Source organism: Epinephelus fuscoguttatus, linkage group LG10, assembly GCF_011397635.1.
Source record: "Epinephelus fuscoguttatus linkage group LG10, E.fuscoguttatus.final_Chr_v1".
Lineage (NCBI taxonomy): Eukaryota > Metazoa > Chordata > Actinopteri > Perciformes > Serranidae > Epinephelus > Epinephelus fuscoguttatus.
In genome coordinates, this window is record NC_064761.1 from 7,757,365 (window position 1) to 7,782,525 (window position 25,161).

Here is a 25,161-nt window from a genome sequence, read left to right on the forward strand (position 1 = left end):
GTCCACCTCGGAGGAGGGCGGGGTGTGTTGGGCTGCCTCCCCCGCCCGGGAGCTCCCTTCCTCCCTCTGTGGCCCCGCAGCCTGGCAGGGTGATGAAGGAGAGGCTGTCAATAAGAAAACAGGCCACGCAGAGGTTCAAACAAACTGCTGTTAGAGACACAAACTAACAAGCCTCAGGCCAAGGCCTCTTCTTCATCTCTCTTCTTCTCTGTTCTTCTTCTCTGGTCTTCAACGCCTGCTTTTTAGTTGCTCAAAGGGTCTTTTAATCATGCACGTCACAGATTCCATCCTCTTCAGCACTTTGTGCGTTTGATTACACCTGTTTATGTGCTGGTGATGTTGTTTGCTCAGCCGCTCTGCGTGTGTGTGTGTGTGTGTGTGCGTTCATGTTGCTGGTGTGTATGCGTGTGTGTTCTCTTAAACCAACCTGCTGACACAAGGTCTGTCCAGTTTAGATACCGAGCACCGGGGGCATTGCTGAACTTGAAATTCTCCTCCATTTCTTCAAAGTTTACACTGACATAAGTGCTCACATTTACACTCACACTCAGCTCCTTCATGTACACATCGCCTCGGTGTGTGTTTTAGCTGCAGGCTGGACTGACATTACACATCAGCGCAGAATCAGATTTTTTGCGAACACAAACAAGAGACAAGCTGCTGGGTCAAACTTCATCATTTCTCATCCTACTTTGAGAATGTGGGGCCAGTAAAGACAGACTATCTGGTCTGATATGTGTAAAATACAGATTCAGATGTCTGAAATTGAAGTGGTTCACTAAAGCAGAAGGTTGATATAGAAAATAGTCTTCCTGTCTTACCTCTATTCCTGCTGTGAGTTCATTCATCCACCCATCTTCCAGGGACGCCACCTTATTACTGTAACAGGGACCTCCCATACTGTAGCAAAGTGGCAGGCTTCTATCTCTGCAAAAAATATTAAAGGATGTGTGGTTTAGGTCACTCTATCTATCAGTACTTTCCAAAGCAATTGCTAAAATCACACCAAAACAGGTCAGAGGACAACTATGTATTTTTGATTTTGGGGTGAACCATCCCTTTAATATCCCTTTGAAGATCCCACAACAGGAGGTGTCACCTTACTTGGGTTATATCTTGGAGCCAGACCTGTGAGCTCCAGCAGGAGCACTTGGTCCTGGCTGTCTTGGCCCAGAAGCAGCTAACCTTCAGATTCAGAAAAAACATATTGTCCAGCCAAAAATGGTGCAAATTTGTTCTCAATGTGGCTGAAAACACACAGCACAAAAAAATGAAAATATGTTGGATAGAAGAAGAGGAATATGCTAAGTATGGTTTTACAAGAAGTAGCATGGTGCAAAATATGATACAAAGTCCCCCACTACTGGTTAATAATGTTAATGGAAGTTTCAATGATTTACTTTTTGAAGCTGGTTGTCATGGCAAAAGAGACTTTATAGGGGCATAAAGGGTCCTGCCTGATGATGAAGGAGAGATGATTGGTTGTGTTACCAGTTGACTTGCAGGAGGAGGGCGTTGGCATCCTGAAACTGTGGCTGTAGAACCTGGCGAGTGTCCCCTGCAGTGAGTCCCCTCCAGCATGTTGTCATGCAGGCCTAGGTGTCCTGTGACCTTAGATGCTGCCCATGATTAGTTTTTATGAGGCCTAATGAATGCTTATGCATTCTCTGACCAGCTCTGATTAATATTGATGAGATCCCAGGATTGCTGACATGCACCTTTCCAGAAAGGCTTGATTATGACCCGTGCATGTTAACACATGAAGAGGGACGAGAGGGACGTTCAGGTGGTGCTTTTCAGCCTGAACATCACAACACTGTATAATAAGTCGTGGTAATATCACCGTGTAGGAAATGAAAGTGTTCAGCTGCACAAGCAGTGTAGTAGAAGACAAATGCAGCTGTGATTTACCACGTTTTCACCAAAATGTGAAATACAACCACCCTATAGACTACACCTAGTACCCTCATCCACATGATTGCTCATAGATGCATGTTTGTATGTTTGTGGAAAAAGATTAATTATACTTGTAGTTCATTTTTTGAATCAGTGAATTTATTTTTGAGATGTGAAAAATTCCATTCTTTAGAAATGCTATTTACACAGCAAAGTTCAAACATCTTCTGTTCTACCACTAAGAGCTCTGGTGCACATTTAGCCACTTCTTTGCGCCTTTTCTCCATTTTTTCTTAACTTTCGGTTCCCGAAAGCTTTTTGTGAGCAGCTTACATTGCAAAAAGATCCTGTTTACTCACTCCTAGTTCACACTACATGACTTTAGCCTTGATTTTTCACTCACAGACAATTTTTGGAGCTTAACAACAAAAGCTGCAGGTCAGAGGCAAATCGCCATGGGCTCAGCGCTCGCAAAACAGCACTCGAGCACAATATATGAACTGTTCAAAGATGCAAAGAGAAACAGAAAGCAACGACAAGGGGACCACCTAAGAACAAAACATGCTTTACAGTTTACAAAGCCTAGCTCATCAACTCCTACTGGCAAACAAGCAGACAAAAGAGACGGACCAACGCAGTGACATCACCAGCTAGCATGTTGAAAGGTGGCTGCACCCTACTTTGGAAACAGAAAATACAATCTAGTTTTCAGGATATCAAGTTTAATTGCAGTCTAGAATAAAAAAATAAAATGAAAAAAAAAAAACAAATCAAAGTCATACTGTTCAGTGTTTCATCTACTCTTTAAAAATAGATGTATTTTTTCGTCAAACTAAAAATGATAAGCCTCAAGTTTAGGCTAAAAGAAACTTTATACTGACTGTTTTTGAATCTCTAGAAATGTGTGAGTGTGCTTGGTAAGTGGACTCACCTCATTCAGGTGAGTGTTTAGCTGTCATTCATTCAGAGTACCTGGATTTAGCCCCGCCTTCAATAATTCAAGAAAATGGAGGGTAGAAATGGACTGTCCCCATTAGAGCCACCTGTCCATCACAGAGCTGTCACACAGCAGGTTACACATTTACACTGCATCACATTTAAACACACTGACTGTATCTATTAATTAGTAGCTCTCCTGTTGGTGAAGGTAACAGCATTAAATCCAAACTTCTCTACCTGTGCAAACACAGAACAAACACACTCCAGAGTTCATACAGCAGTTACGTCTGTGTCAATCAGCTGTTTGTGACTCACTTTGTTTTACAAAGAGACCAAACCAAAGGGAGACTGGGAGATTAAGAGCGAGAGAAACCTAAAGGTGGAATGACAGGTGCGGAAAAGGGAGACCTGAATAATTCAGTGAGTGGTCTGGCAAGATTTCATCTCTCTGTTGATCACTCTGTTCATATTTCCGGCTCCTGCTGCTTTTAACTTCCTTCTTCATCCTCCCAGTTCAATCTGGCATGTGGTTTTAGTCACATTTCAAATATTTGATTATCATTTAAACATATCTAATTTGTCAGGAGTTTTATTTTATTCGTTTGTATTATTTTCCGATATCTTAATTGTACTTTATAGTTTTTTCTTTGTTTCTGTTTCTAATAACAGTTCAAATACGATGATGCCTTATAAAATAAGGGAATAAGGAAAGTCAAACTACTAATATTACAACTCATTAAGGGAACTGAAACATCTTTATGTCCTCATACATCAGTAGACACCTCCAATGTTGCTTTACTGTTGTACCAGAAAAAATATATATAATTGAGGTTGTTAAAATTGCAGTAAAACACTTTCTGAGACTACCATTAGCATACAGTATACAGTACACGTGTAGTACTGTTTTCAATAGCTTAAAGAATAGGCTTCCTTTTCTTAATTCGTCTTTTTGTCAACCTCCGTCATTATTGAGTTCGTATTTCTTAAATAAAATTGTGATGAATTTTGTCATACAATATTTGAGTGTGACTTAATTTTTGATCTTGGAACAGTAATTTGACAAAATAATCTCCTTCTGGGAGCAACAAGAGGAGGGAGCAATCCTGATGATTTAGAATTTAAGACCTGGATTGATATTGCTAAATCAATGGGGACCACAGGAAGTATCCTATTGGGATACCCTTACAAGGGTTGGCCAGTCGGTTGTTGTGACTTTGTGAACGAAGTTTCATGGGTCACGTGATAACAACTCTACAAACTGTTATTACCATGTGATGCAGGTAAAAGCTAAAAGCAAGTAATTGGACCTCATGTTAAGATCATTTTGTCCAATTTTGATATGGTTTTGGTGTACATGTGCGACTTTTTATCTAATAGCTACTTTGCTTTCATTGTGGAAAATCAGTCGGCAATATTTTTTCCCTTAATTTTCACTTTCATTGTCGGCTGCATGGGTAGCACAGGGGTAAAGCAAAGACTTGAAGTTTCCTTCTCAGTGGAGGTACCTCCAGCTTTGTTGTCTTGGTAGTGCATTTTAGCATATATGATTGTGAGTGGGTGGGAAGGCGGTGAGGGATCTTGATCTTATCACTCCAGTGGTGACTCCTACTGGTTACTAAGGATATCTGAACAGTGGACAGCAGAACTAGGGGGTAGAACAGGACAAAGAGACATGAACTATAGTGAAGAGGGGGCTGGACATCCCTCAATTAGGAGTACATATTTTATGAAAAATGTTTTTAAAAAAACATTTATCTTTGCTATATTAGTTACTGTTGCTGATGCTAACTGCTCATGTGGCAGTTAGCAATGTGGCAATTCTTACTCCCAACCCATACCGACACGATACCGATAAACTGGTCAGCTGCCCTACGCTTCAAACTATGACGCCCCTCTAGCATCACTTCTGAATGTGTCAGTTTCCACTTGTTACATGCATAAAGTCTCTTTTCAAAATAAACTTGGTTAGGCTTTGACAAAAATGGGTTACAATGACATCAACTACTGGTCTCACACGGGACATGAACAGCAGTCTCCTATGGGGTGTCGTTTGTAAAGTGTCTCACGCTGAAAATAACATCAACATTTTGCCACATTTAGCTTCAAACAATGTTTAAAAAAGTGTTGTGAATTTTTTAACGTCACCTTTTACCACATTTACAGCAATATTTGTTAACTTAGAAATATATTAAATAGTTAAATCTAAGTATTAAATGTGGCACCTAAATGTTAAATGTTAAATCTAAATATTAAATCTAAATCTAAATGCTAAATATAAATATAAATGTTAAATGTTAAATCTAAATGTTCTGGGTGAAACTAAATATTTAGCTAATATGCAAATTCACACTGCCAGTCACCGGAAGTACCAAAATAAAAGCTTGAGATGGTCAGACTGTGTTTATAGAATCAAATAACGAATTAAAACCAACTTATCGGGGGAAATGGACACTTGGACATATATTAACGTGATAATAACTAACTAAAATAACAAGAAACATGTTTGGAGAAATTTTATTTGACGTGTACTTTGAGTTGTTAGTGTCCCTTCGGAGGGACTAACAACCTAAGCTAAGCTAACAACCGTTAGCTGTTAGCCCCGTTAGCGGTCTGTAATGACTCATTAACTCTTAAATGGTCCGTGAAAAAAATATTTTTTCCATTGGATGTCTTAGTTACAACATGATTGAGCTAGCAAAGCAGTTTAGTGTTGCGATGTGTGGTATTTATTCAGTTTTGGGAAATCACGATGTCTAGAAAGCATCAGTGGCAAAGCTAACATCAGCACGTCATCTGTTAAAAGCCTCCCATTGTCATATACGACATGAAACCACTCCAGTTAGCTCAATCATGTTGTAACTAAGACATCCACTGGAAAAAAAAAAAAAATTCATGGACCGTTTAGAGTTAATGAGTCATTACAGACATCGCTAACGGGGCTAACAGCTAACGGTTAGCCCCACTAATCTATAATAACCATGTTATTAATTTCAGAATGCGATAGTAATGTTTGTTCAGTTATTGTGTTTATAGACTTTACAAACACCAGATTAGTCTAAACGGTGATATAGTGATGTGAAAAATGTGAGATATGCACATATATATATATGTAGCTAAACTCTGCTGGTTTTCTACCTGGAAGTATTTGTAAACAACAAGGTGATTCCCTCCGAAGGGACACTAACAACTCAAAGCACACGTCAAATAAAATTTCTCCAAACATGTTTCTTGTTATTTTAGGTAGTTATTATCATGCTAATGTATGTTCAAGTGTCCATTTCCCCCGATAAGTTGGTTTTAATTCGTTATTTGATTCTATAAACACAGTCTGACCATCTCGAGCTTTTATTTTGGTACTTCCGTTGACTGGCAGTGTGAATTTGCATATTAACTAAATATTTAGTTTCACCCAGAACATTTAGATTTAACATTTAACATTTAGATTTAGATTTAGCATTTAGATTTCACATTTATATTTATATTTAATATTTAGATTTAACATTTAGATTTATATTTATATTTAGCATTTAGATTTAACATTTATATTTAGATTTATATTTAGCATTTAGATTTAACATTTAGATTTAGATTTAATATTTAGATTTAACATTTAACATTTAGGTGTCACATTTAATATTTAGATTTAACTATTTAATATATTTCTAAGTTAACAAATATTGCTGTAAATGTGGTAAAAGGTGACGTTAAAAAATTCACAACACTTTTTTAAACACTGTTTGAAGCTAAATGTGGCAAAATGTTGATGTTATTTTCAGTGTGAGCCACTTTACAAACCGCACCCCATAGTCTCCTGGGTGAAAGTCCTGTGTTTGTTTGACCCATCCAACCACACAGACTTCTTCCCTATGCAGACTTTCTAACTCTGTATACTACATCACTTGCTCTGAGCATCTAACAATGATGCAGCACAGCCCGTCTCATACAGACACTAAAGGGTGCATCAGTGCCTCAGTATCAGACACCAGGGGCCACTGACCAAGTGCTGGTATGTGACAAGTTGGTAGTGATAACGGGTTGCTTTTAGAAATCACCTCAGTAATGTTAAACCTCAACTGTGTTCCAATTTTAGTTTTCCCTGTAAAGACAGAGGTCATGGACAAGTAAAAAACAAATTACAGCTAATAATACCAATACAGAAAATGCCGTTAAGTCACTTACTCTATAAACATTACTTTACTGAGAAACCACTGGCAGTTAAATTAGCTGAGAGCAGCAGAAAAGTTACAAAACAAAATGACTCATTTAACTGGGGAGTTATATATCATGGTTAACTATAATTTATTAAGGTGTATAGTTCTGAGATATTTTAAATAACATTTGCAGCAGAGGTTAAAGACACTTTAAATGTCTCAACACTGTCTCAAAATGAGATCGTGTAAATCTGCAGAAACAGTTCTATTTTTGGTTTATTTTCACTTCTGACTTCTACTTTCTGGCCTGCTTTGTTCTCTCGTCCTCCTCCACCTTGTCTTTCCTCTTATCATGTCTTCCTCCTGTGTGTTTAATGCCTGCTGACTGTGCATTTCCTCATCAGAGTTGATACTCACTTAACACACATACAAGGCTTACACACACGCGCACACACACAGAACATAGGGGTTTAGTCTCTGTGGACTCTGAGTCATAGCACAATAAACATCATCACCTAATTGAAGACAGGTAGAGAGAAACTCTGGTGATGATGACACCGCAAAAGCTTAAATGTTTGTTGCTGTAAAGAAAATGTAGTAGCTGTAGTTGAGAAATATGAAGGTGGTGGTGGGACAATGCTGAAAAAGAAAGGAATAAAGATTCATAAGGAAAACAGAGTGAAAGAAACACTACTGTAATAAGATATGAGAGAAGACGGGAAAGAATTAGGATTAATGACATGCACACATGCAGGGGGTGTTTCACTCATTACCTGCAGGGGGTGAGAAAGGGTGGGAAAGTAGTGTTTAGTGGGAAGGGAGCCCTGTGCATCGCTGTCAGACGCCGAGGGGCATGCCAAAGCTTTGGAATCAATACAACCTGGGAATGAGAAGAGGTTGATTCTCTGGGACTAAAGAGGGCCTGAATAATAGTACAATGAATTTTCTTCTTTCTTTTCATACCATTACAGTTGGGGAGAAGCCTCCAGGTGTTCTAAGGCCACAACTTTACAGGCTGAATCCTTGAAAGGAGGCAGAGCCTGAGTCGGGGTGATGGTGTGCAATGTGTCTCTAAATGTGATAACTGTGGCGGTTTGTGTGTGTCATGATACTCCCAGAAACAGGAGTTATTAATTAAAAAACATTGTGGATACAAGTGCTAAGTATTAATGTGCATGCAGTGTGTTTGTATTTCACTCTGCCCTGCTGGAGTGAGAACTATCTCCTTGGTAACTCAGCACCTTTCCCCTCTCTCTCTCCTGAAGTTGACCTCCCACTGAGTGCACTGACACCCCTGTCACATCCCATCCACCCCATCCCTTCCCAATAACACACACACACACACACACACACACCCACACACCCGCTGCATGCTTCATGAATATTTAATCAGAACTGGTCTTATGACATGCAGTATCAGACCAGCACAGAAACATCCCATCTGAGCCCCACTGAGACTGATTATTAACCCGCCAGAGTGCAGAGGGGACACGCCCTCACACACAGACAAATATACTGTAAACTGTTTCATGAAGTTGAAATATTTTATTGTCTAAATAAATCAACTATACATGGCACAAATAAATAGCCTCTTTCCATTTAATTTGTATGCAATCACAACAACAAATATCTGTTTTATGTTCAGTCTGAATACACATATGTAGAGGCAACAGATCCCTGTGGGAAGATGGAATAAAAATATGGACAGACAAAGATGTGTGTAATTACTGTAACAAAAGGGGATAAATCATGTGTTGAGTTTCATTATACTGCTATTTCTCCCATGTTGAGACCTGTATGACATATGGGGAGTTTGATTCTGGTTTCCTCTGATTCAGATCTGCTAATGGGCGTCATCAGTGACTTGTTTCTAATAGAGCAGCTGTAAATTCCAGTTTCAAAGTTTTCTTTAAATTATATCCTCAAAATGTCTCAAACTAAAATCACTGGAACATCCTGCATCATTTAGAAATACAACAGGTATTTGGTTTTCATTATTTCAACTCAGAAACCGTATTTACTCCTAGTGTGGTTTGCGGATAGCCCTGAATACTACTTCCTGCGAGCTTCAGCTGTTGCTATGAAGAAGAAGCCAAAGTCAAAATTTTTCATGGCTGCAGTTGGAAACAAAACACAACAGAATCTACTCAGAATTGTAAAACTAACCAATTTTATTAACTTCATTTTTGATTAAAAAAAAAATTACAATTATATTCACCAGGTTCACTTTCTTGGTTTGCTTAAGCTTTTAGCAATATCTCATGAGCTTCCTCTGCAGACTGATTTGCTCCTCTGGCATGGTTTAGTTGTTATCTTGAGACCTGAGTATTAAATTTTGGTCATATGATGTTTTGTCAAATTCTGCGCACATATCATTCTGCACAGTTGGGCTCAAATATCCAAGTGACATAACAAGGAGCAAAACACATTTTTGAGGTGCATTAAATGTCCGGTGTGGGGGATTTATGGGGATATATTGACAGACCTGAAATATAATGATATAATGAAGCATGATTTCTTTAGTGCATAATCACCTGAAAATACAAATTGTTGTGTTCCCATTACCTTAGTATGAGCTGTTTATATCTACATGGGGAGTGAGTCCTCATCTACACAAATGGCCATGTTGCACCGCCATGTTTCCACAGCCCAGAACAGACAAACCAAACACTGGCTCCAAGGCAAGTTTATTTATATAGCACATTTCAGCAACAAGATTTCAATTCAAAGTGCTCTACGTAAAACATCAAAAGCATCAAGACAAGTTGCCAAAAAAAAAAAAAAAAAAAACACACACACATAAAGGACATGTAAAAACAACTGATCGAAGTAGAACTAGAGAATAGAAAATAAAAAGTTAAAATATACTAAGACAGGTATAAAATACAAGAATAAAAGTTACAGTTCAGTATAAGGAATGAATAAATATCTGATTTTATAATACAGGGCCTTTAATGTTTTTGCATCAGCCACTGCAGTCAGAAGCCCATCTGCAGTCAGCAGCATCTGAGAAACACTGATTCGTAACATGAAACTGCTTTATTCTGTGTTTTTACCAGTTTAAATCAGCTGGTCCGTTTGTTTTTCGGACAGTAAGAGTCCTCTCAGCTCCCAGTAAAAACCTCCTCAACAATGAATACTGAAGGAATTCTAACCAGGAGAAGGTTCATCTGGTTGCAATCTGCTGTGCTCACAGCCAGATGCCACTAAGTTCCCTAAATCTTACACACTGAACCTTTAAACTCTGAGATTGGATGTTATTTACATCAATGCAACATGGGAGTTGTAGTTGTTATGTCCATTGGTTTGTATCATTGACTTTTAATTAAAGAACCAGATATTCTCTGACATAGTTGTTAATATTTCACCTGACGATTCAACCATGAGAGCTGCAGCACCATCTAAGACTTGAAACTCCCCAACTATTAGTCACCTAACAGTGTCTGTGCAGAAAATGAATCAGATTGTACAGCAGGGAAAAAAAAATTCTTCCACAGATTCCTCCTGTGGATTTCCCACAGCTGTCACTCATTCCTCGTTCTCCTTACCAACATGGAGGTCTGGTGGTCTGACAGGATGTGGAAGATGAATCTGTCTCATCAGGAGCAGGGTGAGCTCCCTCTCCAGGGGGGATTCCCACCCGCTCTCCTCCTGACAGGTTTGATGAATCTCCACTTCCCCTCTACTCAGGACGCAAATCTTAGGTTTTAACCAAACGCACCACTGCTCCATCTTTCAGAGGAGCTGGAGACAGACTGCGGGACATTTCACTAATGAGAGACGTGACATTTCAACCTCAACTTCAGCCCAGCTCAACCTGACAGGCTGCAGATGTGACCCGTCCTTCTGCTCTGTGGACAAAGTCAACAGAATTCAGTGATGGACAAAGCATTCAAATCTTTTACTTTGAAATACTAACACCTCAGTAGGGTTATCCTACAAATGTACACAATCAAAAGTAAACGTGCTGCTTTCAAACTTTTACTTGAAGTATATGAAGTACTTTTTGTAAAATAATGTCTAAGCTGTAACATGTACTCATGAGTCCAAAATAAAAGCCTGCGTATACATGCAAAAAATATTCCGGGTTTTGCCCTTACTTGGAAAAAGGCAATATTCCTACTATTCCTGCATGGCTGATAAAAATGAATATTTCACTGATATTTCCGTATACATGCAATCGTGCTTGCTCCAATTAACGTACCCTAACATGCTGTTTATCATGTCAGATTTCTTTGCAATTACTTGTTGTACTTGTTCAACCATGCATACACAGCCTCCCTCGTTCATTGCTTCAAAGACCATCTTGAAAACTTAGCCACAACAATATTTGTGCATATCCAAAAGCCTGTTAATATCCAAGCATTTCATAATGTTTGGGCTTCTCTTTTGGAAAGCCATGCAAACCGTTGGCAAGTTGGTTTATGTACTATGTATCCATGACAACACACAGAGCAAAATGTAAACAGGCAAGAGGTGACAATGAGACGCATATTCCGATTGCACTCTATACATGTCCAACTAATGCTCCTAAAACCTGATAAATACCAGCTATCCTACGTCTGAATCTGAAAATGCTTCATTCAGAATAACATAAGGCTTAAAGGTCCAGTGTGTAATTTTTAGGGGAATTTAGTGGCATCTAGCTGTGAGGATTGCAGATTGCAACTGGCTGAAACTTCTCCCAGTTATAATTCCTTCAGTGTTCATTGTTTAGGAGGTGTTTACCTGGAGCTGAATCATCTAAAGAGATCTCCTCCTCTCCATAACAAACTGACCTAACTAAACCTAACTAACAACATGGTAAAAACACTGAATAATGCATTTTCACGACACAGTCAGTGTTTCTTCAACACTGTTTGGCATGTTGAAAATAAGCTGCTGGCCCAGCACCTCCTAATGTGTACTCACCTTTTTTCCCAGATGAAACGCTGAATTTCGTCATCGTTTTTTGTGATATCGGGCGTAGACACTCACAGCTGCTTCTCTGTCAGTTTCCGCTAAATTTGTGCTAAATGTAGGCTGTTATGTCAATTTTGCAAGTGTTGGTGCTTTTTGTGGTTGGCTTGGACAGTGATGGTGTGTAGCTATGTGTCACTCATCAGAATGAGGAGATCAACTCACCAGGCTGTAAATTCTCCATTTGCCGACTGCTACTAGCTAGCTACTAGCTAGCCAGGTCAAGGTTTGCAAATGTTAATGCCAGTAAACATTGAGGACAAGATGGAAAAGAAATGGGCACCAGCTGAACTACCATCCTCCTGGCCACTGCATAGGTATTGAAAATAAACTAGATGACCTTCGTGCTGCATCAGGAACTGTAATATCCTTTTTTTTTTTTTTTTTTTTAAATTAACATTTTTTGATTTTAACAACAAAGACATGGACCACAATAATACAAAACAAAACAACATAGACAAAGACAGAAGAGCAAAAACAAGACAAGACAAAACCAGAAATAATAAAGGGGTAGGGGGTTGGTACAAAATATTACAACGAAAAATTTAAAAATTCAGAATCTGTTTAAGCTTTCTCAAGACAAGATCTAATAAAGTCCCAGGGACCATCAAGTTCATCAGGAATTACATCATCTTGGAGAAATAGAGCAGCTTGTTCCATCAATAGCAAGTCTGTAAAGTCCTTATACCAGTTATACGTTTGGCTGACAGAAAGGCCAGTGTTTTAATATGTACAATTTTTGGTTGCACGGTAGGAGTTTTCACACCCAGAATACAGGACATGGGACAAGGTTTAACATCTATTTTAAGAAGACATGATAAGTTTTTAGTAACATCTGACCAGAACTGTTTAACAAGAGGACAGTACCATAACAAGTGCATTAGCGTACCCTCTGCTCCACAACCATGCCAGCACAATTTAGATAAGTTATGGTCTATTTTCTTTAATGTGCACGGTGTAATATATGCTCTGTGTATGATTTTTACTTGCAAAATTTTATATCTGATGCATTTTGATATTTTAGTGCTATTTTTAAGGGCCGCATCCCACTGTGTATTTGTTATAGGTATACCCACATCACCTTCCCTTTGTAATTTAGTTTGGAAGTTGCTGTCAGGGACAGCAGAAGACATAATCTTATATATTGCTGAGACTGCACCTCTCTTGGCAGCAATTCCCATTAGTTTGTCTTCTAGGTCTCTCTTACTTCCTGTTTCTATGCCCTTAGAAAACATTGATTTCATGATAGATTTTATTTGCAAATAGGAGAGAAAATCCGAGTCTTTTAGACCAAACTGTGTTTTCAGTTCATTAAAAGGAACCACAATTCCATTTCTAAACACTTGCCCCACACTTTTTATATTGCACTGCTGCCACAGACTATTTTTTAAGAGTTTTCCACCCTGCGGTAAACAAAGAGTTGCTCCATAATGGACATAATAGTAAAGATGTTCCACTAAAGGTCAGACGTTTCTGTAGCAGTTTTATTATTTCACATGAAAATTGCAGCAGTGGATTGTTCATTTTGGGAATGGCTTTCGGATTGTACCATAATACTGGTAAAGATAGATCTGCATTATATTCTTTTAAAATTTGTTCTTCGAGCCAATCCCAACTACCAACTTCTCTCACATTGTTATAAGCCCAGTGCAGGGGATATCTTGAATTGTAAGCTACATAGTATTGGTGGATATCCGGAAGCCCTATTGCTCCTTTATCTCGCGAGTTTCTTAGTTTTTTATGGCTAATCCTAGGTTTTTTGTCTCTCCATAGGAAGCAAGAGAATAGTTTATTTACTTCCTTAAACCAGCTAGGGGGAAACTTAAGTGGTATGGATGACATGAGGTAAGCCAGCCTTGGTAGTATATTCATCTTAATAACTTCAGATCTACCCCACAAGGACAAAGGTAACACTGTCCACCTTTTGATGTCTTCCCTTATAGTTTTAAGCAGATCTGGTACATTTAACTCAAATATTTTTCCAATAGGGAATTGAATTTTAATTCCTAAATATTTCATGCCTTTTGAGTTCCACTTGCAGGGGGCCGTGTCCAAATGTGACTGAAAAGTAAGATGATTAAGCGGGATGGCCTCACTCTTACTGTAGTTAACCTTGTAGCCGGAAAACTGTCCAAATGTGTCAATATTAAGATTTGTGGGATGGAATGTTTTGGGTTCTCTAATGTTAATAATAAGTCATCCGCATACAGGCTGGCTTTAAACTCATAGCCACCAACACTAATACCAGGTATGTCTTTTTGAGCCCATATGGCACAAGCAAGAGGTTCAAGGGCAAGAATAAAAATAATAGAAGAAAATGGGCATGCAGGAACCGTAATATCCTTTGATTTGGGGATACTTGGCTAAACAGTGGCCTTTAACCTCGTGATTCTTTTTCTATATGGTGATCTAATAGAGCAGAGGATGTGAGAGAAGGAGAGGAGGTGTGTGCTTTGCAGTGAATAAGGACTGGTGTGTTGGTGGGATTGTGAGGTGCTCCTGGTCCTGCTGTGGATCACTGCTATAACATTACACCGTGCACAGATGGCTGCAGTGTGGCGCTGCCATGATCAGGAGAAGTGACCCTGCAGCCATCTTGTTGAGGTCAAGATGTGTGGATGTGAGGACAGTTAAATTATTCCACAACCAGAAGCCACAGATTGCATGGATTAGCCAGTCAACGATGTAGGAAGACACAAAAAAGGACTATGTTACTCTGCACAAGATAAAGGAGCTGATGGGATCACATTTCACTGGAGTTGTCTTTGTACAATTTCCATGTGATGAATACGTTATTGATTGATTGATCATTGTTCAGGAGGTTTTTACTGGGGAGCCGTATTATCTGCAGAGGTCTCTTTCTCTCCAAAACAAACAAATCCAATGATACAAAAACCGAATAAAGTGTTTTCATGTTAGAATACCAGATCATTTCTGCTTGTTGAGGAGGGGCTCAACAAGCCCCTCTACAGCGGCCGATGCAATAATGCGAATGGCCCTATCTAGAGGCAGTCTTTGGTTTGTTCCAAGCTTCTGTAGAAAAATGGTGGTGCAACATGGCAATCTCCATAGAGAAAGACTCCCTATGTAGATATAAAGGGCTAATCTAAGGTAATGAAAAGAAGACAATACTTATTTCCATGTGTATGTAAACATAGTCATTGTGAGAGAGAGTTTGGTTTCAGTTTGAATGGTCTTTATAGGCCTACATGTCCAAAGAATGCTTCTAAAACCCAAATAAAACCAGCATATCTCACATGTCTAAATCGCAAAATGATACATTTGGAAAAAGGCGCAATTTGGAATAAACAGAAAATGCTGTTTACATGACTTGTATGTATCAAATTCTTTATCAAATTATTTTCAGAATAACAGTGGAATATTAGTGTGCATGTAAGCAAAGTCACTGTATAAAGTGGACATGGTTGTCAGATAGAAATCAGAAATGTGTATTTAAGTAATAAAGTAGCTGGACGATGACCAAAGGTCAAAATAGCAAGGGCAGCCCAGAGAGAAGTTGGCAAGGATCACAGACTTTGTAGGCCTGAAGATGTTTCATGCCAAGCTGCATCTTTCGGGTGTCAGTAAAAACTGAAAAGTTCACAGGGTCATTGCTGTAAGGGAACTACTTTTTTCTGTTTGAGTAAATGTGCTTAATTACTTCCCCTTTTGGCAAAATCCAAGAACTGAAAGTGTGCAAGTAGATGGAAACTCAGAATTTTATCCGAATCCAAATACTTACAATTTAGAGTGGCTTATCTTTGAATTATTGAACTCCACCCCAAATTATACTTATGCCTTGTCAGAGCTTTTCACTGATCACTTTCACTATCACTTTTACACGTAATTGTGACAATCTATTCACACCAGATGCACAAATGAGAACCATGATTTAAGCCGAATTAGAGCATTGACATAGTTCAGGCTTTGTGTTGGTGAGAATGTTTTTGGCGTCTGTCCTTAAATGTTAATAAAGGCCATGCAAATTTAATCCATGTAAACAGGGGCAGGTGAGTGGACTGTGGAGGATGACTTATTCATGGAGGCCTATCTGACCGAGACCTGCTGGCAGGTGGTGGTGGGTGTGTGTGTGGGTGGGGGTGGGGGTGGGGGGGGGGGGGGGTAATCTGTGTCCAACCGCTCATCAGGCTGATTGCGTGTGAATGTCACCATGCTCAATTGCTGATCTGCACCACAGAGAATTACAGGTGGTGGAATCAACATAAAGACTCACTGTAGGAGGTACTGATGAAGGTGAGGATGTACAGTGAGTATCCAACACCACAAGACTGAGATCCAGTGTTGCACCAAGAGATCGCAGGTTTTCACTGCAGGCAGGTTTCTCTACTCACACTCTCCTCTCTGTGATAGTCAGTTAAATGATCTGATTTTGAAAATCTGCAGAATATGTGTGTTGTCAAGCAATGGCAGTATTTGTTGTGTGTAACATCTCTCCACAGGTTGGATGTGTTCTGACATATTTCTGCCATCACACTAAATTTTCTGGGTTAGCATATTGAGCCACAAACTTGCAAACCATAATTTCTTGCATTGTAATCAAATAAAATACACATTTAAATAAAAATATAAAAGTCAGATTACCTTCTTATTGGCCTGAGCATGGCTCCGATCTAATGGTGAGGACTTCATGGAACAGAAACGTGTGGATTTTGTTTCATTTTTTTCCCCCTTCACTAGAACTTTGCCATCACAATAAAAAAGTGTTTTATGGTGATTTACATGTGAAAAATTATCTAGGTGACTATTAAAAATGGGTTAATATTGCTTGAAAGGTAATTTTTTTTTTTGCTTAATATAAACTACAGATAAACTGCGATGTTCAACTTTAATGCTGTAGTTGGTAACTTAGACAACAGAACATCATGACAAGCTACATTATCGCCAAGTCACTCCTTGACGTAGTTATGTTGTCACAGGCTTGTGTGTGTCTGCTATCTGCCACAAAGTACCTTGACTGAATGTCATCTAAAGTCTGTATTTGGTCAGAAAAATATCTAGGCTATGCTTATGATCAATGTGTAAGCCTCATTTTAACATGGGTGTTTTCTCCAAAGCCCCGGTGTTTTTTAGCCTGTTTTTTTTTTTTTTTTACTTTGTGTTATTTCCCAATCAGATTACATATAAAGTCAATGCAAAGATGTGAAATAGCTAACATTTGTGAATGCTATGTTGTTTATGCTTCCCGTAGCCAATCTATCTGTCAATCCAACCCATGGCTTGCAACGCGTTGGCCAATGGCAAAATCCCTGAGAAGTGTAGGCAGCAAGGAGTCTAGTCTAGTGATCTGTTCTGTACGACATCTATTGCACGTCTGTCCGTCCTGAAAGAGGGATCCCTCCTCAGTTGCTCTTCCTGAGGTTTCTACCGTTTTTTTTCCCCGTTAAAGGGGTTTTTTTGGGGAGTTTTTCCTTATTCGCTGTGAGGGTCATAAGGACAGAGGGATGTCGTATGCTGTAAAGCCCTGTGAGGCAAATTGTGATTTGTGATATTGGGCTTTATAAATAAAATTGATTGATTGATTGATTGATTGATTGATTGATTGATAGATAGTCGAGAGACTAGTGACAGGCAGCCTGTTTGAAGTGACGTGCGAGACAACAGTTTCTGTTGTGTGTAGTCAAGTGGGACACAGGATGTGACTAGTTGCTGTGTGACTAGTTACCTAAAAATGGATATTAGAACATATTTCCAGAAAAGCCAGCGGCAGCCACCATCCACAGAAAGTGATTCACATTCACTTGAAGCCTGTCAAAAACGGACCGGGACAGTTTCAGGTTTGTGCGAAAAAACGAAGTTGTAGGCCTAGGCTAACGTTAATTAAGTTAACTGCGGTTAACGTTAGCTTAGCTAGCTAGCCAGCTAGCTAGCAAGCAAGCAAGCAATATTAGCTTATGGTAGCTGGCTACCTCACCAACGTGAGGTGATATAAGTGGATGGATACATGTCATCATCGCCTTTATCATTGTCTGTTTAGCTGATTTGATAGTGTATTAAAGTGTGTGAGAGGTTCTGTGTTTTAGCAGAAGTGAAATAAGGTGATATGTCATAGCTGACTGATGATTGCTGGCTATCTAACTAACTTAGCTAACGTTAGCTAATGTTTTCTGAACTGACTGTGTTTTGAAGTGTGGACGTGACTGTGTGTTTGAGTAACAGTGTAGAGTCATAGCCTGAGCTAGCCAGCAATCTGGCTATAATAATAATAATAATAATAATAATAATGATAATAATCCAATACTAAGTAGTAGCGAAACTACTCCATTCAAACGAGTACTTCATTCGATCCTTTTTGTACACAGATATAGAAAAATTCTGTGATGATTTTCAAGTCAGGGAGCACGTTGTGTGTTGCGTTGTGTCGAGATGCGTCCAGAACAGTCCAAAGAATGGCTCAACTACATGCCAGAGGCTTCTGACAAAGGCAAGTGCTTAAAATGTGGAAAAATTATTTTGGGAAAAACAGGTGACCCATGTAGCATAGCATGATGAAAAAGCATCTAATCAAACAAGGAGAGAACTTGAGGGTGGATAGCTGCACTGTGTCAAAGCTGCGTCTTGAGAGCATACACTGTCCAATACACAAGCACAGCGATCGACTACTTCAGGTAGCCTAATGGTTAGCTACTAACAGTACTCATCTAGGTATCGAATGAAGTTACCACTCATTTGGTACCGGTATCACTTTAAGTGTACTGGTATTGGTACTGGTATCGTAATTTTTCAAACGATACCCAGTCCTACATACAATATAGTAAAATTAACTAATCTACCTACTCCTCCAGGCAGAACAGCAGTATAATAGCGGTAATAAGGTGTGAAAACTAGGAGAAAGTGGAGGAAGAAGGACAAGGGAGGAAAAAGTGTTGAGAAGAAAGAAGCGCACAGGAGTAAAGGAGAGCAGAGGTAACAGAAGGAACAGCAGGCAACTTCAGAAAGACATTGTGTTGGTGTTACTGAGTGAAATGTAATTGAAAATTAAAATATTAATGAAAAGTATTGATTGCAGTAGACAGTAGTTATGCAATGCAGTAAGATTAATTAAATCCTCACCTAAAAATCAGCACGTGAAACACCCCAAAATATCAGTGTGCACATTCTGGCTTCTCTGGGCTTAGCCCCTAGTCTTGCTCTGTCCTAGCTCTGCCCCTGGTGTGCACCACAATGCAGAGACAGCATTCATAGCATTAGCTAACTATGCTAAATAATACACTATAGCTAGAAACAAATTATATTAATATGACTGACAGCTGCGTTAGAGACCCCTCGGCTCTGATTGGTTGTTTTTTGTGCACCGTGGTTTGATTCTAGCACATGCCATCAAAAGCTGTAGGAGGAGGAAGAGGAACATGATTTTTGTCAAAGATTATCTGTCTCATGTACGTCTGGATGTTGTGACAGTTTCAGCAAATATGACAAAAGTTATTTTTATAAAAGTTACAAGCTGTAGCTTTAAAGTCAGCACAGAGAACAAGGCCTAAAGGTGCTCAGAGTCATGAAAGTCAGAACGTCTACAATTCCATGTGAACCGAGCAAACTTTAACTGCTCGTGATAACTTTGTGATACAAATGAAAGTTCTAGAAAAAGGGAATAAGCAGAACTTAAAATAAGTTAATTTCCATAATATTTTGATGACTGTATCTCACCATGAGGCAGGTTCTACAGGATCTCCTTGATGTATTGGATGGCAAATGTATAAAAGTTATTAACAAGTCCTTTACACACACCATAGTATTTTTGTGCCACAGCTTGTATACTTGCAACTATTCTGCCTACAGTTTATATCTTGTATATGTATATCTTGTATATGTAGACTGTGATTTTATATTTAAACTTTTCAGAGAATATCACTGAAGATGTTCTTGCATCCCCGGGGGAGCTAGATATCCCCGTCAATCTAGATAGAAAATACGGAGTGAACAGAATTGTTTGGCTCTCATTTCAAAGAGAATATGAAAAGAAAGATAGTGGCAGCATTTATTACCATTATCTGACCAAAGAACTGACAAAGAACCTGAACTAAGTTGTACACTGGAGCGAATGAATTTACCCAAAAAACAGCGAACCAAAACAGAACAATAAAGCCTGTAACAAAAGCAACAACTACCACAACAACAGCAGCGGTGAAAGTAGAGAACATTATCAGTAAGAGACAGAAAGAATAGAACAGCTGGCCCCAAACTGCCAACATCTCTCACCACAAAAAATACCTCTAAATGAAAAGGCAACATGTCAGACAAGTAGCTCCTCTCTTTCACTAACTCCCTTTAGTTTCTCTCTGTTTCTACCTCCTTCTCGTCTCCTCTGTGACGGCTCACACCTCTCTGTCACCGAGCGAGGGGTGCCATGACAGTTTCAGCACTCCGTCTCCGTCTCCTCCGCACACCGGCGGCAGCGCTGAGTCTGCACTCCTTCACCACAAACACTTCTTCATTCTGTTTATTTCTCCTCGTCTTTCTCTTCCCACAGAAGCTCGGTATTAAACAGGCTAAATGAGGACATGCTTTTATAAGGTGGGAGCTTTGAGTGTACCCCAGTTTAAGTTACATCTCAGAAGAAAGAGTACGTTGTACCGTCGCTTTCTGTTACTCCGGCAGTCTGTCAGATACTCACTTTCTGCGTCTCCTTCTGTGATACCCTTCTGTAAATTTAATTGAGGGAAACTTTTATGAGTTCCATACACCCAACTTCTGCCAACACATGTAGAACTTTACTAAACTTAGAAAATCGGCAGCACTGGCTATTTGTTCACATGGTTAAAACAACACGTCTATGTTTTCCTGACCAGCAACCAATGCAGGATATGTTTGTACATTCTTATCCAGACCTCTGACTTGATATTAACATCTCAGATTTTTTTTGATGCAGGAACCACACAAATACCTTAAAATAATAACTTTGAAGATTTTCATTGAAACAAATGTCTGTCATTATCTCTCACAGCATGAGGTGAGCACGCAATGGTGACTGAGCCTATGGCCCACTGATGAAAGCGCTTGCTTTTGCACTATCAACTGGGTGTCTGAACTTGTCAAATGCCACTTCGTCAGTGATCTGGGTGTTAGATACAGATACACAAAGGCACCTTTTGTGGTGGTATAATATGCTCCGGATGGCAGCAGTTGTTGGAGCAATGGCCACCAACAGAAATCGTCAAATAACAGCGCTATTTTAGTGGACATCCGTGTAAGATACCGATGCACAAAGGCACCTTTTGCAGCATTATAAAAAGCACCGGCTAGCGCTAGTTTGTAACGCTGTGGGTAACAACCTATTATAAGGAGCTGGAAAGTTCCTAAAAGGCAGGTGGCAGAAGAGGTGGATGGTCCAACAAACCTAGGACTTTCATCCAGGAGCCTTCTGTTCGCTTCTCGTGTGAATGTTGAGCCAAGCCAGGACGGTTTTTCTAAACCTAACCGCATGTTTTGTTGCACAGAGAAAGAAACATAAATATGAGGTGTTTTACAGGCGTTGAAAAAGACTTTATGCATCTAACGAGCGGAAACTGTACATTTCCTGTGAAAACAGAAGTGTATTTTGAAAGAGACAATGCATTCAACAACCATCAACTGAAACAGCATACAGAAACGTCAACAACAGATGCAGGAGGACCTGGCACATAATATGTAGACATGAAAGCCCACAGACAAAGCGATGATATTTGACAAGTTGGGATGAGAATGTTTTGTGTATTTACATACGTTTTGGTGATCTGAACACAAGTGGGTCGCAGAGACACATCCTCTTTCACATCTGTGTCTATCATGCATCTCCAGCTGACCAACTGTGTTCAGATTTCATTATTGCCTGTGTTACTTTTGCTCAAAGGTCAAAGGGCCCTGAACACAGTTATTATGTCCACACTCTTGCTAGCATGCTGCTAGTCACATTAGCGGTTGTATCGGTACAGCTGGAGATATTGCTGTTAGCAGAATTCAACACTTTGTCCAACTCATCGAAAAATGGGCAAGTTATTGAGCATTAGGGCACTGTCACCAAAACAACCACTACATCCTGCACTGATGACATAGTTCTTGTTGTGAACACATGAGGACACGTTAGCATTTAACACTACAAAAGATATGTGATCAAATACATCCCAGACCACCTCAGCAAGCGTTGGAGGGATCAGATTACAATCAGAAAACAATGTGCTACCTGTCGATGTAATATTTCTTTGATCTGCTGTACCAGCGTTGATTACACAAGTGGCAGGAAATGCATCATCAGACCTTGTTCTAAAAGAGTATCTTGTGGAGAAGGATTTTTTTTGGATGTTCCTTTACAATCCAAACTCCTGCCTGAATGTTCTCCTGTATGACAAACATGACAAACAGTTAACAAGCATTAAAGACACACACACGCACTGGCCCTCTGTCTGTAGGGGGAGCTACCTTTTAGATGTGCATCAGTCCGGACAGTGTGTGTCTGCCTCTGGGTCCAGGTCCTGAGTGTGTGTGTCAGGCTCAGTGACACCTCAGTCACTTTGGCTCTGCAGCTGCACCGTCCTCGCCACCATGAGTGCCTGTGTGGCATTTTGCGGGTGCAGAGGGTGACAGGGTGCGTGACAGCAGGCGGCATGGGACTGGCACTCCCATGTCAGCTGTGAGAGTCTGTTTGGCACCAAGCAAACAGAGATCCACCCTCAGGACTAAAGAGGAGTCACTCAGAGAGAAAATCTGATCCTGGGCTACATGTGACATGACTGTGTTTAAAACCTGGTTTGGCTTCATGTACTGTGACATTTATACAGTCCTGCTGAGAGTAAAGGACAGACTGGAAGACTGAAGGTGCCAGTGGCTGAACAGTTGTTGGTCTGCAGATAGTGTTTCAAAGTTAGGGGGAAAACCTTAGAGGGGTAGTTCATCATGGTATCAACTTTTTAGTGGCACATATAGACCCATTGAGCTTCTGTCAACAAGCTGTGAAAGCACTGTGTAAAGACTACTGATAAAGCATTTTTTGCAGCAGGTTTAAGACATAAGACATGTATAAATAATGGACATAGCCACCCTGACGTCACCCATTGGTTTGTGGACTTCAGTTTTGGAGCCTTGAGTTTGACATTTTGGTCGTTGCTATTTTGGATTTTTTGGAGCCAGAAGTGAACATATTTGAACAAGAGTGTGGGGATAACCCAACTGTTAGCTGCAGGGGCGAAAATCCCATTTCATAGTTGGGGGGGACAATAAACAGTAACATTTTAGAGAATAATTCCAGGGGGGGACAAGGAAAAAAAGTTGTAGCCTGTCTTTTATACAGCATCTTTTACCACAATTTGACGCTTTAATCTTCTCTCTATCTCTCCAACAGGCAGACATAGGACCTTTCTTAGCACTGACTGAGTCCACCTGCACAGGTCCAGATTTAAAACAAAATGTTTGAAATCAAATTAACATGTACACATCGACAACAGTCAGGTGCGCCGTGCTGTCCAAGGTGCTGAGTGTATCTGGAGCAGAGCAGGTCTCTGTCTCCCCGTGCGCAGTAGTGTGAATATTTATGCCATTACGTAAACGGAGAAAACATGCACGTCTTTCATGTTTGTCTCACTGACAGGTGGAAAGCCTACAGACAGGTACCTATACGAGCTGCTCCGCCACTGACTGCTCTTGTCCTGTCCTCTCCCTCTTCTTTCTCTCCTGTCCTCTCTGACTATTACTAAACTCTGGCTTTTGAACAATGCAGAAGAAATGTTGCAGACAGTTTATATTATCAGCCTGGGCCTGGGGCTTGTTGTAACAGTAAATGGGATGTGTTGTAACTTGTGTAAGTTAAAGTGTGTCTGTGTGAGTGTACATCTTACCCGATGCGCGATGTGGGCAGCGGGTCGAGCCACACACTGCTACTGCTGCCAAGTACTAACGGCTGCTAGCCCCGCCGGTTGGAAAGAGTGTGGGATATACCACTACTAGGAATGGGGAGGGTGGGGGAGGGGGGGGGGGACTAAATCTTTTAAGATTTAAATAGCACATTATTGGGCAATTATAATGAGCACCGCTTACATTGTGCTTTTAATAAATACTACTGCATTGTTCAAAAATTATTAATTGTGTCTCAAATTAGTCTAGGGGGGTACAGCTTTACTTTAGAGGGGGTCATGTGCCCCCTGTCCCCCCCGGGATTTCCGCCCCTGGTTAGCTGCTAGCTTGATTAGTACGGTACCTTTACAACTATAGTTAACTGTGATAATGCCATTACTAATATTCGCTAACTAAAAACAAGCTTAAAATCATTAAAACAATATTTAATTACAGGAAAACTGAATGTCCCTCTGCCTAGAGGGTCTTTTAGTCAAACCAAACACAGAACAGGCGACCAAAACAGAGCAAATAACTTTCATGAACTACAAACACACTGAAATAGTGATAGCTATCGCTGTGCCTATACTCTGCAAATCTGGGGTTATGCTATGGCACATTTCCAAACCAACATTGTAGCTGCAGTAGCAACTTGTCAATGGACAGCCCCCAGTAACTCAAAGCAGCCACGCCCTTAATTATGCCAAAATAACATTTAAACGGGTGAGTTTTATAAAACATTAGCTGTAGCAACCAAAACCATTTTTTGTACCAGGATGTAAACATGTCTATTTCTGCTGTAAAATTTGGCATTTTAATATAGGGGTCTAGGGGGACTGACTTGTTGTTTCTGGAGCCAGCCTCAAGTGGCAATTTGAGGAACTGCAGTTTTTGGCACTTTAGCACTTTGGCTTTATTTTTCAGCCCTAGACATTGTCACTTGGTGTCAGAGTGCAGTGTTTTTCATGTCTACATCTAGTTATAATATTCAGCTGTTTTGTACACCTAACTCAAGTAAAACATGGCAAACAAAGTGCTTCATCCTATGAGTTATGTTCATATTGCAAAATTCTGCACATTATGGTTTACGATGAATGCTAAATTTGAGTGCCAATGCAGAAGGAATAGACACCCCAGCTCCAGCTCCCAGCCTTGAGTGTTTTATATGTCTAATCCTAACCACACCTTAACCATTGTTTATTTGCCATAACCACAGTCCTTCTTCAACTTAGATCATATCATACTTACCATAAGAAGAGCACATGTGGAGAGCGAGAAATTTATAGGGTTCCTACACCTTAAAGCAAGTTAGATTTAAGACTTTTTTTATGCCACTCAGAATCAAATTTGAAACCAATTTAACAGTTACCGCAGTTGAAGAAAACCATGTGAACCG

The 25,161-nt window shown here is 39.8% G+C and overlaps 1 long non-coding RNA gene across 1 annotated transcript in view; it reads right to left on the reverse strand.

The window, feature by feature from the left end:
- Window positions 1–25,161, reverse strand: part of LOC125895347 (uncharacterized) — a 38,812-nt gene that overhangs the window by 1,482 nt on the left and 12,169 nt on the right. The window contains exon 3 of the long non-coding RNA XR_007450170.1: window positions 822–927. This is a non-coding gene — a long non-coding RNA (uncharacterized LOC125895347). The remainder of the gene's footprint in view (window positions 1–821; window positions 928–25,161) is intronic.